Consider the following 15,017-nt stretch of genomic DNA (forward strand, 5'->3'; position numbering starts at 1 on the left):
AAGTCCAGTCTAATTTTACAGCTACATAGATTTTCGCTCAGAATAATATCCTGATATGAAGGGTGACTACAGTATAGGCTATTTTGGAGACCAGCAGTAATTTACTTTGGGTAATAAAAATTTTAGCATTACCTTGAATGGAATATTATTTGGTAACCACGCTGTTTGACAAGCTGTGCTCTGCAACCTTAATGCAAAATAATTTATTCCTTGTGCATTAGTGCTAGAGATATAGAATGAATTCACCTGGTGAAATCCTGAACACTTGGTGAAAGAATGACATACTGTGATGATATTATAATAAACTTTATTTCATTTTTCATTGTGTGATATTGCTTAATTTACTTGCATGGACATTGAACTTGGATGAGGTCGTGCAGTGGCACATAGCTGATTACTGTGGCTGGCTTCTGTTAAATAGTAATTTACAGTGCATTCAGATAGTCAAAGTTATACTTGCCTTAAATGTGCAGCATTAAGTTGCTGCCACAATATGTATTCTGTCACCTTTCTCAATACTTTTCTGATTCACTTTATCATCTAATCTAGTATTAAGTATGAAGGGGCTCCAGGGAGACCTTATTGCAGCCTTTCTGTTATTAAAGGGACTTAGAAGAAAGATGGAGAGAGACATTTACCAGGATCTGTAATGACAAAGGGGAAGTGTTTAAAACTGACAGAGGGACAGGTTTAGATTAGATATCAGGAATAAATTCTTTACTGTGAGGGTAATGAGGCACTGGAACAGGTGACTCAGAGAAGCTGTAGATATCCCATCCTTGAAATTTTTCAGGTCCAGGTTAGATGGGGCTTGAGAAATCTGGTTTAGTGAAATGTGTCTCTGCCTATTTCTAAGATTCTACAAATATGTATATATTTGAATTCTAAGTCATTAACAATATAAATTGTTTTGCTGATACAAAACTGCAGGCAGTTTGGAAAATTGACTAAGTATCTCTTTCATTTTTTTTCTCCTTAACACAATTCCTTTTTCTTTTATTGAGGGATTTTTCTTTGGAGATTAATTTGGCCTTTCATTGGACTTACATATGTAAAAGCCTTCTTGTAAAGCACCACAGAAATTAAAATTAACCAATTTACAGACACGGTCCTTCAGTGATCCTCAGTCAATCCTTTTGCATTCTGTATTCGTAACAATCAATTTCAGGTAACTCTTCTAAACTTAATAATAATATTTTCTTCACTTTTTTTGCAAATTAATTTAAAATAAACACTTAAGATACAGTACTTGATGTAGTGGGGTTTTTTGTTTGTTTTTGTTGCCAGTTTTTTGGTTGGTTGGTTGGGGTTTTGTTTTTTTTTTTGTTTTTGTTTTTGTTGTTGTTGCTGTTGTTGTTTGTGTGGTTTTCTGTTTGGTTGGGTTTTTTTTTTTGTTTGGTTTGTTTTGTTTTTTTTTCTAGTACATCACTTAGATTGACTTGAAATTGTCCAGATTTTACTTTCAGTAGGTTCTTATCTGTTCTGTCACTGGTGATAGGATCCTGCTGTGCTCCCAGACTTCACTGGAGGGACCACATGTGGCCACTGTTAGCACAGAGCTGTGCAAAACCCCTACAGAATCCTAACGCTGGGCGAACATGAGAGGTTGGGAGGAGCTTTGCTGAGGTCCAAAAAGATTACAGCTGTGGGCTTTCTTAGGACAACCAGGTGAGTTACCCTGATCCAGATGGAAATTAGGTTTCAGAAGCAGGACTTCTCCCTCATGAAGCTGTGTGCTGGCTGTGACCGATGGCTGTGCTCTTCTCCAGGTGCTTTCGATCCTTCCCATAATAAAAATAATTTCCATGACTTTACCTGATGCTGGAGTGAGACTGACAGTTTCTGAGGTCCTCCTTCTTGCTCTCCTTGAAAATCAGTACAATGTTTCCCAGCTTCCAGGCAGCTGAGACCTCTCTGGGTTCCCAAGACTGCTCAAAAATCATTGACAGGTTTTTGCAATGACATCAGCCAGCTCTTTGAGCATTCTCAGATTAATCCCATCTGAGATTTGTAGGGATCCAGCTGGAGCAGGGTAAACTGGAAAATAATCATTTTTTCAGTCACGACACTTCAGCACAGGGAACTGAGATCCCCTTGGTCCATCATCCATGTTGAAAACAAAGGCAAAGAATGTGCTAAACACCTCCTGCCTTGTCTATGTCCCTGTTTTGACATGACCATCCTCATCCTGTAAGTCTAAAATGACTCTGTTTTCATTTGATGGGGTTTTTGTAGTGGACATTTTTGTGAGTGGGGTTTTGTTGTTGTGGTGGTGGTGGTTTTTTGTTGTTGTTGTTGTTGGTTGGTTAGTTGGTTGGGGTTTTTTTTTAAATAAATTTAGCAATCCACTCCACAATGAACTTTTTAAAGTGTAAATTTAGGTGAGGGTTCCTTATTATTCCTTTTACTGTGATCCTCAGGTAACTTTCCCATGAAATTTATATTCACTGTCACCTCCCAAGTACAGCTGGGAGGTGTGCTTAGATATACAGTATATACAGTGAGGCATTCAATTCTTCTTTCATAACACTGTGGAGAATAATTTGGTGGTTTTTGTTTTTAAAGCCCATGGTATATTAACATTAGCTGGTAAAGAAAATTTTCTAGCCTCAAATGATGCCAGCAGTTAAAAATTTCATTGTAAATTACCTGTATGGTATTACACAAAGAGTCACATTTGATACTGTTAAATACAGGTTCTGTCCTGTTATATCCTGTATGTCATTATTGTTTGAAGACCATAAAAAATATAAATATGTATATATAAGTATATTGTATTTGTATATGCAAATATAAGTGCAGAACACACAGAATGGGTGTCAGAGCACAAGTACAAAAAGATGAAAATTAAAAGTCATTGTGGGTAAATATAGATGCCTTAGAGATATTGTCTAATAGATGCCATCAATGGAGAAATAACAGCTGAAATAACTTTCTTGGGTTTTTTTATAACATTTAGGCTTCCAGAGCCATACAGCAGGTTAGAGGAAAATCAAGAGCAGATTCCAGGAATAGGAGTCACCTCTTCTTGCTTAAACACATGTAACAGCTATTTCAGAACCTCCCTTTATATTCATTGTAGAGAAACAGACCTTTTTAGGATTCAATCCATTGGATGCATTTAAAATGTCTATTTTAGAGTTAGAGAAATTCTGTCTTAGACTTTGTAGTCTAAGTGACTAGATTTTTACTGATTATTCCTAGAGACCGGGGTGACTCAGATAAAGAGCAGGCCCCTGCATTCAATCAGATGAATTCCACCCTAAATTCTTTGACTGAAGGAACTAAAGCTTTTCTCTCTGAACCATGAAATCATTCTGAATAAGAAGATAAAACAAATCTAAGTAACTGTTGTGCATTCCAGAATAAGTTCAAATAAACCTTATCCTCTTCACTTAGTTAAGCCAAATATGCCTGCTTTGCAATTCTGGAGATACCTGACACAACTGACTGTATTCTACCACTCTGTTATCCCAGACAAGGCCCAAAATTTCAGCGTGGATCCCCACAGGGCTGTGTAATTTATAGTCTCATGTTATCTGATTTGCATATAAACTACCCCAATAAACCAGCGTCTAGTGAAGTAGGTCCAAAAATATCAGACATATGCATAGTTTCAGTTACTGACTTCTTATAAAAATCCTTTCAACCAGAAAAGAGTTCCAAGGATTCTAACTTGCAATTTGTATTCCTGCTATATTTAATAACTCTTTATATAATCCATCTAGGTCAGGTTAAATGAATGCCTTGTTGCTACTTAGATGATTATGGGTTGCAATTCATTTAACGTGCCCAACGATTCATGTTTAATTTATTGACTTTAATGTGGTATGTGAGTGACCTGTGCATGTGCAGTACTTTAAATGCATGCACACTGGCACACAGAGCTCTCTGCAGTATTTTGCTTAAGTAATCAGCTAATCATTGTGTTAGAGTTTGAGATATTGTGTGACTCTTTATGCCACTGTTTAATTTAATGCTGCTTGCAGTAATGAGCCTGTCTGGGTTGACAGGCTACCTCTCAGAAACTCCATGGCTTTTATGCCAGCAAGAATGGTTCAAGATGGGTCCAGTTCTATGATTTGTTACCTGGCCATCTGGCATGAGCCACTGACTCCTCTTTGTATATCATTCTATTTTTGTGTTTGAAAACTAATTAATGAGTGACCTTTGTTTACAGCTGGACCTATGAATCTTCCTTCAATACCTAACAAGTCAGATGGCATTTACAGCTAATACCTTCTTTCAGAAATGATCTTTCTCTACAATAGGGGTATACCTCTATGATTGCCTGAGTGTTTTGTGGTAAGTGGGTTATTGGGGGTTTTTTTGTTTGTTTGGGTTGTTTTTGTTTGTTTGTTGGGGTTTTTTTTGGTTGGTTGGTTGTTTTTTTGGGAGGGTTGTTTGTTTGTTTCTTTGGGGTTTTTTTTTGTTTGTTTTTTAATGAGGGAAATGGAGAATGTTTCAGGGAAATTTGAGCTTTCTTAAAGTCCAGAAGTTTTGGCAGACCTGAATTTTTATGCTACCTGTTAGCCTATTCCATGTTCTGTTCCTGCTAAAGGCAGCTGTGTTCAGTTCTCATCATGATACCAAATCCTTGTAGGATAGCAAAAATGAAATTATTGAGGAAAGTGCTATTGTCCTGAAGAAATCCGCAGTAGTAACGATGTTTTCTACTTTAAACACATTCCTTGTAGATCAGTGCTGAAGCTGGTGATTGATATTTATGATGTAAAATGAGGGGAAATTAATATAGCAGTCTAGTTACACAGTTCCAGACTTTTTCTTCTCTCCGTCTCAGACATGAGAAAATTCTGCTTTTTTCATTTGCCCTATCCTGTGATTTTTTTTCTACGACATGCCTTTTCCTGGGTTTTAAGTCATCCTTATAGCACCCTGTCAAAAAGGACATCATTGTAATTGACTTTCTTTCTGACTTCTTTTGAGGTATATCAGAAAAGAGTCCAGAAAGTACAGAAATGTCTTATTTGACAGATTTTGTATGTCTCATGTACTAAATATTTGGATTCTAAATGGTGAAATATAGTTCCATTTTCTTGTGAAATAGTTCCCAGGTAAACATCACTGTGCACTGTAGTATGAACTGAGATGGGCTAGGTTTAATTTCCTGTTAGTAAATAGACTCCAAATCCCCAAGGAGCAATGATAGTTCCATACTCAGATTTGCACAACTTAATTGCAGAGAGTCAAAAAATGTTAAAGTAGGTGCTGACTGACAGTCAGCACATCCAAAACTTTGAAATATAGGCCAGAGATATCCCCAGCAGGGGAATCTAGCAGAGAGATCCAATATCAGGGTTGCATTTTTTAAAAAGATGCTATTGTGGTTTCAGGCAGATTTTGGGAGAAACCCTCCCATGGGGCCTGCCTCCCCTCCCCCAACTGGTTCGGGAAAAGACTTCCTCAGAGAGAAGTGGAAAAAACCTGTTTATTAAACAGGCAAAGCACTCCCAGCACAATACCCGATGACAAGAGCTTCGTGCCGCTTACGGAGGGATAACAAACTTAAAGAAAGTCTCCTCTTGAAGATAGTCACTCTGCTCTGCCACTCCGTCTCTGCTGGCGTTGGGAGAAAAGGAGATGTGCAGGGCTGGTCTTGGTGGGGTGGGTCCCCTGTGGAGGCCCTCGGTGCTTCCCCCAAGTCCTTAGTCTGGAGAGGCTGGAACAGTTCCGAGGAGAGGGCAAAAAAGAAAAAAAAGGAAGGAAAAAAAAAAAGGCAAAAAAATCTTCAGCTATTCTACAGCGTCTAAGTGCGCTAGCACTAAACCAACTAACTGCCGGGGAAAAAAAACCAACAGAGCTTCTTTCATCTTGCAGAGTTCCAACTCCTCCGCTTCAAGGTCACTCCGAGGAGCAGAGTTTTCCTGGGGAAAAAAACAAACGGCGCTTCCCTCCCGTTTGCACCCAATAAATGATTGGGGGATACACAGTCACCCTAGGACAGATGCTAATTTAACACAAATACCTTTACTGGTCCCATAAACATTTAGCACTTATCCTAGAGCTTTCCTATCCTAAACTGAAGCTATCAACTTTGTAAGAGAAAAAAATGCTGGCACAGCAAACTTCTGCCCTGAGTGGTAGTTTATTTCCAGGATCCTTGGAACTGTTGTCTAGTTGAACTAGAGCTATGATTTATGTCAACTTATATGCCAACCCTTGACTCGTATTTATTTCAATTGATATCTATTGTTTTGGAAACATTTCAAATGTTTTACACAATCATCTAAAATTAAACTTGAACATCATAAGACCCTAACCAACCACTTAGACATAATCCACATTTGAAATGATTCCCTGTAATGAATTTTAGACAAGAAGTGGGTTGCCTTGTATTTTTTTTTATCAAAGTGCTGAGGGCCTAAACATATAATGCATTTAAAAGATGAGAGGGCTGCAGATGAATTTAGTATAGATCAAAAATATTAAGAGTTTTTTCCAACCTAAATGTTTCTATGATTCCGTGATTCTCTTTTCTTCCTGCAAGTCTGAGAAATGTGACAGTTCTGTAGTGAATGTCACAATGCCTGGTAGCCCACATCTAGATGGCTCCCTGACAATCAGGCCAGGGCTACAGTCCAGCACCTTTCCAGTAACTAACGTACAGAATTGCTACCTGACCATCTGGATAACACCACTTGCTGTTTTGTAGATTTCCTGTAGTGCCTAGGACAAGTTCCTTAATTAATTGATACTCCATTTCACTTTTATAAAGTGAAGACAATAGTTGTAATGGTATTGGGAAATAAATACATTACGGATTTTGTATGCCTCAGCTCCTATGGTAATAGAAGCAATATAATTTCCATAGAGGATCGATTTTTGCTTTATTTTGCAAGATGATTTACAACAAATCCATGACTGAACCCAATATTTAGAAACATCTTTGAAGCATATAGTACCAGATTTTCTGCCAGCTCTTGTAAGAATCCTGGGTTAGTTACATTCTGCCTGCATTGCAGTTAATGGAGAGTTTATTGTCCTAAATGCATCTTCTCTGGCAAAAAGGCTTCCAGTCTGAGTTTCCTAGCAGAAGCCTGCTGATTTCAGAAATGATGTATTTCTACTGGTAGAAGACATGCTCCTCTAATTGCCTTTTTTGATATTGTCAAGATATATATTACATGTAGTTGTTAAATTGCTCAGCAACTTTTGGTAATATATATCCTGTGAGATGTCACTTTCATTTCATGCTACACAGCTTTTCTTTCTTCCTTTAACTCTGTACAATAGCTCAGTTCCCTTCTTGCCTCTATGTGCTGAGGTTGTGTGATCAGAACAGTAGATGCAATCAAACTCACAATTAGACTGTGATTCACATTATGTAAAAGATTCATCATGCCAATTGATGTGAAATGACGTGCAGCCTCCAGGCAGTGATTGCACACAGTTTAATCTCTCCACACGGTAAAACCTGCACCTATCGTGGTTCAGCAAAGCTTATTTGTAATCATTTTTGGACTAAAGCCTTTCCATGATTTCATTATGAAGAGTATAACAATGACTCCTTTTTCTGCTACTTCTTTTAAATGCCAGGACGTGCTGATTACTCAGTTAGCATCCTGCTTGCAGTTGACCTTTTGAGCAGAAATGCTATGAGAATAGTGGGTTTTACCATTTATGGATTAGGTGTTTTACTGAAGACAAACGACAATTTTTTATACTTTATCCCAACAATCCTCTTTTCTTTCTTCGACTACTGGGTCAATCACCTAGTTTTTTTTCTAGGAGCTCAATCCCAAAGAAGGTATTTTTCTAATTTCTAAAATAAACAAGGATCTTAAATGACTCTTCTAAACATCAACTTTCAGGAAAAGTTACTCCTTAACCATAGCCTAGATCTTTATGTAGTTTACAGTAGACATGGAAAACTAGACTCTTTGTAAGGGTATCTGAAGAGGATGACAAATGCCATGCCAGATCTCCGACCTGAGCAGTGAGTGACCATGGGGGTGTGTGTGCCAAAAGCGAGGTGTGGAGGAAAGGCGTAACGCCTCATGATGGGTACTGACCGGAAACTGCAGGGACTGCATGGGCAGGGGGTTTCCAGCCTTGAATTCTAGGTAGGAGTGGATTTGTCTTTAATGCCTGTGGATGACAAGGAATACATAGACGCTAGGATGCATGAATAAACTCTCTTTCAAAGAACTGAGTGTGACTGAGTGGCACTCATTTTTCATTTGTGAATAACTTATCTAGATGAAAAATCATGTGAGACATGCATATCAAAATAAAAAAAAAATCAGAAATATGTAAATTATTATGTCTTTGCTCAATAATTGAAAACACTCATTTCCGCAACTGCAAAAAAATTAGTCTTTGACTATTTTGGAATTTACTCTGTGTCCTATTTCGTTCAGCAGGAAATGCAGATGATTAAGGATCAGGCAGAAGCTGTAGTCATTGACTTCTGATGGAATACTTTGAGCCAATTTGTGTTCAGAGTTCTTTTAATGAACTGCTTTTTCTACAGGATGAAAGAGAACAGGAGCCAAAATCCACTGAAAACAAGAGATCAGATAAAGCTTAAATAAAAATACTATATTCTGTAGTTGGAAATCCCACTTGCTGTAGCACAAAAGGTGTGTTCCTCAAGCAAAATTATGACCCCATGAAAGATATTCTGGAGTCTTCCAGAAGTTCAGTAAGGGTTTTGCTGTTATTAATGTTTCTAATACTGCTGAAAACTGTGTTCAGCTGTGGTAAAATAATGTAGATGAATTTTTCATGAGAGAAAGCTGTAGATTTTTTTTTTTTTTCCCCAGATGTAAATCATGGGTTTGTATAGATCAAATATATCACACCAAATTAACACCTTTGTCTGATGAAAATATGAATTCCATTCCACATTCTTGTGATTTGATCCTAGTTTGTGCACTACAAATAAAGCCTTTCAAGTCTTGGTTATCCAAAGATATCTTTATATGTAGCCACTCTGAAATTCTCTGTTCATACAGTGCATGTGGTATAAGCTAGGTATATCAGTGCAGAAAAGTCAAATAATCTCTTCCAATTTAAGGAAAATTGTTGATTCAGTTTTTAAAGCCCGTACCTGAAACAGATGATCTTTATATTTTTACATTTTGTTTTATAGTCACGGAATCCCAGAATGGCTTGGGTTGGAAGATATCTTAAAGATCATTTACTTCCAACCCCCCTGCCATGGGCAGGAAGGGTACTGCCTAGACTGGGGTGTTCAGGGCTCCATCCAGCCTGGTTTTGAACACTTCCAGGGATGGAAGTGGTCTTAACAAAGACAATAGACTGGGTGTTGCCTGAATTTTGACTTCTCCTGACAAAAGCGGGGAGGAGAAGGGAGTTGTTGAGCATGCAGAAAATCAGATACTCTGCCCTGGAGAAAGTGTTCTGATCCAATGCAGAAAAACACACGCTTCACTTAAATATTAGGTACGAGTATTAATGTCTATGAAACTGTTCTGGTAGCAAACACTAATGTGTTTTATCTATTGGGACAAGGAGCACAAAGAAGATGAGCAGAAAGAGAAAAGATTTTGGAGTGCTTCACTAGTGTCTGGAGAGTGATCCTCATATACAATCCCCAGTGCAGAATCCCTGCTTTGGCCTTGTTGATGCTGCACAGGGCCACATAAAATATTTCTATTATGTCTCCTGCTGTGAGCCAAAAGCAGTATAGCTTCAAAAGCTCAGTGCTGTTCCCAGGCTTATATTTCCTTTTCCAATTCTGGTCTTCAGTAAGGGAGTGAATAGGATAAATTCTGACATAGACAGGCTTAGGAGAGACCTCTCAATCTATGTAACATATGTGGATATTTCACTGGTAGCATTTAAATAGCCAAAAGCTATCCCAAAAGCCATGTTTGAGGAAGCATTCAGCTGCCTGTTCAATTTTGACAAATGTAATTTTCCCTCTAAATAAGTTTTATGTTCATTATAATAGAAACATATGTCGATGGTAAGAGTGTTGAGGGCCATGTGCCAAGACTCCTCTGCTGCTCCTATAAGAACCCTGGAACTCTGGATATGTTCAGGTGTTTCCAGCTAAGGCTACAGATGTTGACTTTGCTCTTCTCACCAGGCAATAAGCATGTTCAATTATCCCTATCACTAGCTAGAATCTTCATGCTCCTGTAATTTATTTCTTAAAACAAGCCTACAGGTGGAAATTGAGATTAGAGAGTAATTTCTCAGAGGTGAACGTGTAACATCAATTATTACATTCCCATCTCTACCTGCCCATAATTTTCCCTTTCTTCTCTTTGTTGATTCACAATGTTGCACCATCACTTTGCAAGGGTCTGTCTCTAGATACATACCATTATCAAGAGATTAACTTTTCTTAACATTCCTTCAGGGAGAATTTAGAGACACACGTTTAGAAATTTAATCTTACCTTCAGAAATGCTGTGATTCCCTACAGGTCTGTGTAGCAGAGTAATGTCTTCAGACATGTGGTGTTACACCAGAGGATGGTTCACCACACTTTGCCTCTTTCCCCAGCAGCTCTAATGCTGGTGAACTCACTGCAGCACTTCAAAGAGTGTTATGGCAATCCCTGGGGAGTCACTTGTAGTTGACTCCAAACAGCACCTTAGAAACCAAGTGGGTCATAGACTTGTTGAACTTGGAGCACGCTCTCCAGCAGCAGAAGTTTCAGGATTTATGCCATGGCCCTATGTGTACCAGCAGGCCCCTCTCCTCACAGTTTAGCTGACAAAATACTTTTTTAAAGCCTTCTCATGTGCTTGGGTCAGGCTGTCATGAAATGAGCTGGGTGAGAACAATCTCTGAGTAGTCTCACCTGGGATCTTCACCCATGCAGCATCTGCCCTTGGATCAGGAGCTGCATTTAAGCTCAGGCTTAGTCCTTGCCTGGGTTATGCCTGTGCCTAATTGCTGATCCTGATCTTACTTTGCTGTCTTGCCTTGTCTTGCCTGTAGACCTTCCTCATCCCTTAGGACTTGTCTGGAGATCACTGGACTGGTTGATGATGCTGATTATCAGCAGATCATCAGACCTGCAGCTCTTCTTTACATCTGGTATATGTTTTATAATTTTAGATAATCTAGATCTTTTACTCTTTCCCATGCAGAACTCTTCCTTGTTTTGCCTTGACCCATTTAAATGACTTGGAGGTCTAAGTGGGCACTATAAAATACATGAATAATAAACACATCAGTGGCTCATTCCCCTGGTTGATAATAGGCGTTTCCACCTTGAGAACTCTGAAATTTGCCACAATGACATGAAAGAAATGCCATGTAGCAGCTGCTGCCCACAATTTCCCCTTTTATTTCTTCTTTTGATCAGGGCAAAATAGCATTTTCATGTATTTAATTGGGTCAGAAGATGCTGATTCATCACAATATGCTTGTGATTAACAGTCAATTTTGCTGATTCTCTTCACTACCAGCTTTTAAAGGAGAGTACTTGTTTCTGATTTCAAATAACATTACTAATGGAAAAAGAGCCAAAAAAAAAAGTATTACAAAATGACAGCAGGTCAATTTTTTTAAAAAATAGCAGTAGAAGAAGGAAAAATGAAAGACGTTAAGGAAAATGAATGAAAAAAAAGAAGGAAATTCTAATTGCAATTCTAATTGCTTGCTTGAGGCAACTTCAGTAGCACTGCACACCCAAGACAGAGCCTTGTTAGTATAAAATAGCTTCATTGAAATGCATTTCTGAACAGCTGCACCCAGCTGAGATGCAGTAATCCCTATATAAGTGCTACATGTGAAAGATCTATATTTTGCATTTAAGGTTAAAATTTTTAGATTTTTCAGTTTTTTGGGTGTTTTTTTTTTTTTTTTTTTTTTTTTTTTTTTTTTTTTTTTTTTTTCCAATGTTAAAATATTTCTCCCAAACTGGTCTACTCCTTCCAGCAGTGAGATGAAATTTTGTAAACAGAAAATAGCAGATTTTTAAAAAGAATATATTGATTCTATATGTGGAAAGAAAAAACAACTCAAACAAATAAACAAATACTTATTAAAAAAAATCTTTAAGAGAGAGAAAAACCTAAGCTTGTATAGGAAAATATTATTTTTTTTTTTTTTTACATTTGCCTTCAGCTGGAATGAGAGAAATTGTTCTACCATCTTATTATGGTTTTAATAAGATGAAATGAAGTGAGAGAATATTAGCTTTGTTTTGTCAAAGAGTTAATATTATGCATTGCCCATACATCTTTTTCTAAAATAAAGTAGGTCCTACAACATATTTCCCTAGCGCTAGTGCAGCTCTTAAGCGTGATAAGTGAAAGTTGGGGGGAGGTATTTACAGAGAAGGATTCCCTTTGGTCTGTGGGCAGGACATCACAAATCTGTGCTTTACCCTATCCTGAGCAGTGTCTGAGCAACGAAATACTCTGCAGCATTTGAAAACATAATGCAACAATCTGATTGCTGGAGCTGCAGGCTGGATGTTCTGCAGACCAACAAGGGTTAGAATACCCAAGCAAGCAAACAGAATCAGAATATTTTTGTTAATGAACAACACTAAGTCTCAAACATTGACTGTGTATCTCCCTCACTTTCCTCATTTTCTTATTGTCCTATACTGATCTATATTTCATTTGCTCCTCCTCTACTTCAAACTTAGCCATCTTACAGCATTTATATTCAATTTTACGAATTTCTAATGTTGGTTTTAAATTGGATCGTGTGCTTTAACTGACCAAATTTTGAAACTAATTCCAGAGCAATGCTCATTTGATGTCCATATTCAGCCTCTCACCTTAGGCTTATATTTGGATATAACTGTGTGTTTTTAACCAATGTCAATTTCTGCTGTATGTACACAAACTGCCTGTCTGAACTGTGCATAAATAACTAATCAACTGTTCAGAAAACTCAGAGTAGACACTTTCTCTGGGTCCAATCTGTGAAAGGAGCAAGAGGGATTTCCTTTCTTAAAACTAAATTATATTTTCCCTGAAAATACTATTATGTGTCTTGCTATGTGTATAGCTAGAGTTAACCTTTAAGGGATAGAGATATTTTGAAACTTGCTTTAAGAGCCATGGTAAAAGACCTCTAAAGAATTTTGTTTCTGTCTTTCAGCTCAGCTGTCTGTGCTCAAAAACCCGCTGCAGGTTTTGTGTCTGTAAGGGCTGGAGAAGGAGGATGTCTGTGCCCCCAGGACCTTCCCCCTCTGGCATTGGAGCCTTGGTCAAGGTGGGACTGAACAAGGGCATCTGACTGTAGCAGTTGGAGCTGCTGCAGCTCACACTCATTCTTTTTCTTCTGGTGGCTGCAGTTAGGGCAGTGTCCGCCAGGATAACTTTGGAACAGTCACAGGCAGTGCTTTCTTAAACTGTTTCAACAACAGTCACTAGAGTTCATCTTCCATGGTATTAAATATTAATTATATACATATACACACAGAGATATTTACACAGAGTTAATTCATCCCTTGTGTAACGCTATATGCTCAAAAGACCAAGGAACAGCGCTGGTTTTCTGATTCTGGTAAATCAACATCTTCCTTGGACAGATTTTTTTTGTGTTTTAATAGAATCAAGTGTTGTTTATTATTGCACTTTTTTAAAATTTCATTTATATCTCCATTTCCATGAAAGAATTGAGACTTTGATGTTGTCTCAATTATATATGCAATATGCACATGTAAGCACATCTATAAAACTTCTGTAAATAGTTTAGGCAGATAGCTCAAAAAAATGTGTCCACCCATCGCTAAATATTGTGTATAACAATACTTATTACTCTGTGCATGCCTGGTGTGGATATGGGTGCTTTAAATGGAAAACAGCCTGAATTTTTGATTATATAAGCAGCATCTAGATAGAATATTATTATGACCTGCTGGTGCCTTTATCTGTTTTATTCTTTCTTCAAAGCAATTCTTTTCAGAACAATTGAGTTCATTTAATTATGTTAGTAAAATAGTTTCATGCTACTATCCACACAGCATAATTTTCAAAAGAATAGTATGTCTTCAATGTCATGAAAAATAAGTAAACTCTTTATCAATAAGAGAAGGGAAAGAGATTTTCTTCTTTTCCCGGTTCAATAAGAACTGTACCAAATAATTAAAAATATATAGTAGCAGATTTGTTATTTAATTGCTGTCTTCTACAGAGTACAGACTTTACTGCACTGCTTTCTCACCACTTTTGTCTATTTGAAGAGCTGAGATAGAACAATATTTTTTTTTTTTTATGTTTCGTCATGATATGATACTACACAACATCAAAACCACTTTTTGATTGAATATGTGCTTTTCATTAATGAGTCATTTCTTTTTTTCCATTATTTTAAAATTTGAATATTTAAATATATATATATTTAATTCTTTAAGTGAGAGGCTGATAAAATTGCTGCAAGACTCTTACTGAGTCTTGACAGTACTATTCTGGTTCAGTTCCACCCTTCAAGTCCTCTGGCTCTGCCAGTCCTGGATCTCCCTTTCTGACCATTTCCGATTGCTTGGAGGGGTCTCCTGCAACAAACCAATATACAGATAAAGTATTCATATACCTTTGGCCTTTATAATTTCAGGTTTCAGTGTTGTGTCATGATGTGTCCACAAGTAAAGGCTTTATAGGATTTCTGAACTCTGAGTCTGTCCTGTACAGTAGTGGGTGGTTATAGTTAGTTATTTTCCCTAAATAAGCTTCCTTAGAAAGAGCTGGTTAGTACATGAAGATTTTTTTACAGCAGTGTCACACAAAGAGGAAGTTATTTCTCCTGTATGTCCCTCCTGGCATTCCCATTTAATGAACTGCTTATTGACCCTGAATAAGTAAAATTGTGAGTGCCTCTTACGGGTTTTCCTCACTTGGAATTGTTGAGTCTGTGTGATGCTCTGTTTTGCTATGTGGTCGTAACAATCCACATCTCTCCAGCTGCTTAATTCCATGACACAGACATTTCCTCGGTAAATACCGTACTGGTGCCCAAAATTCCATTGGGAAACTATGTTTCCATAGTATTGATCCACAAAGGGATAAGCATTAGAAGTGCACATGTGGGGATCTACCACAGAAAGAGAA

This window comes from Hirundo rustica, chromosome 1 (genome assembly GCF_015227805.2).
Source record: "Hirundo rustica isolate bHirRus1 chromosome 1, bHirRus1.pri.v3, whole genome shotgun sequence".
Classification (NCBI taxonomy): Eukaryota; Metazoa; Chordata; class Aves; order Passeriformes; family Hirundinidae; genus Hirundo; species Hirundo rustica.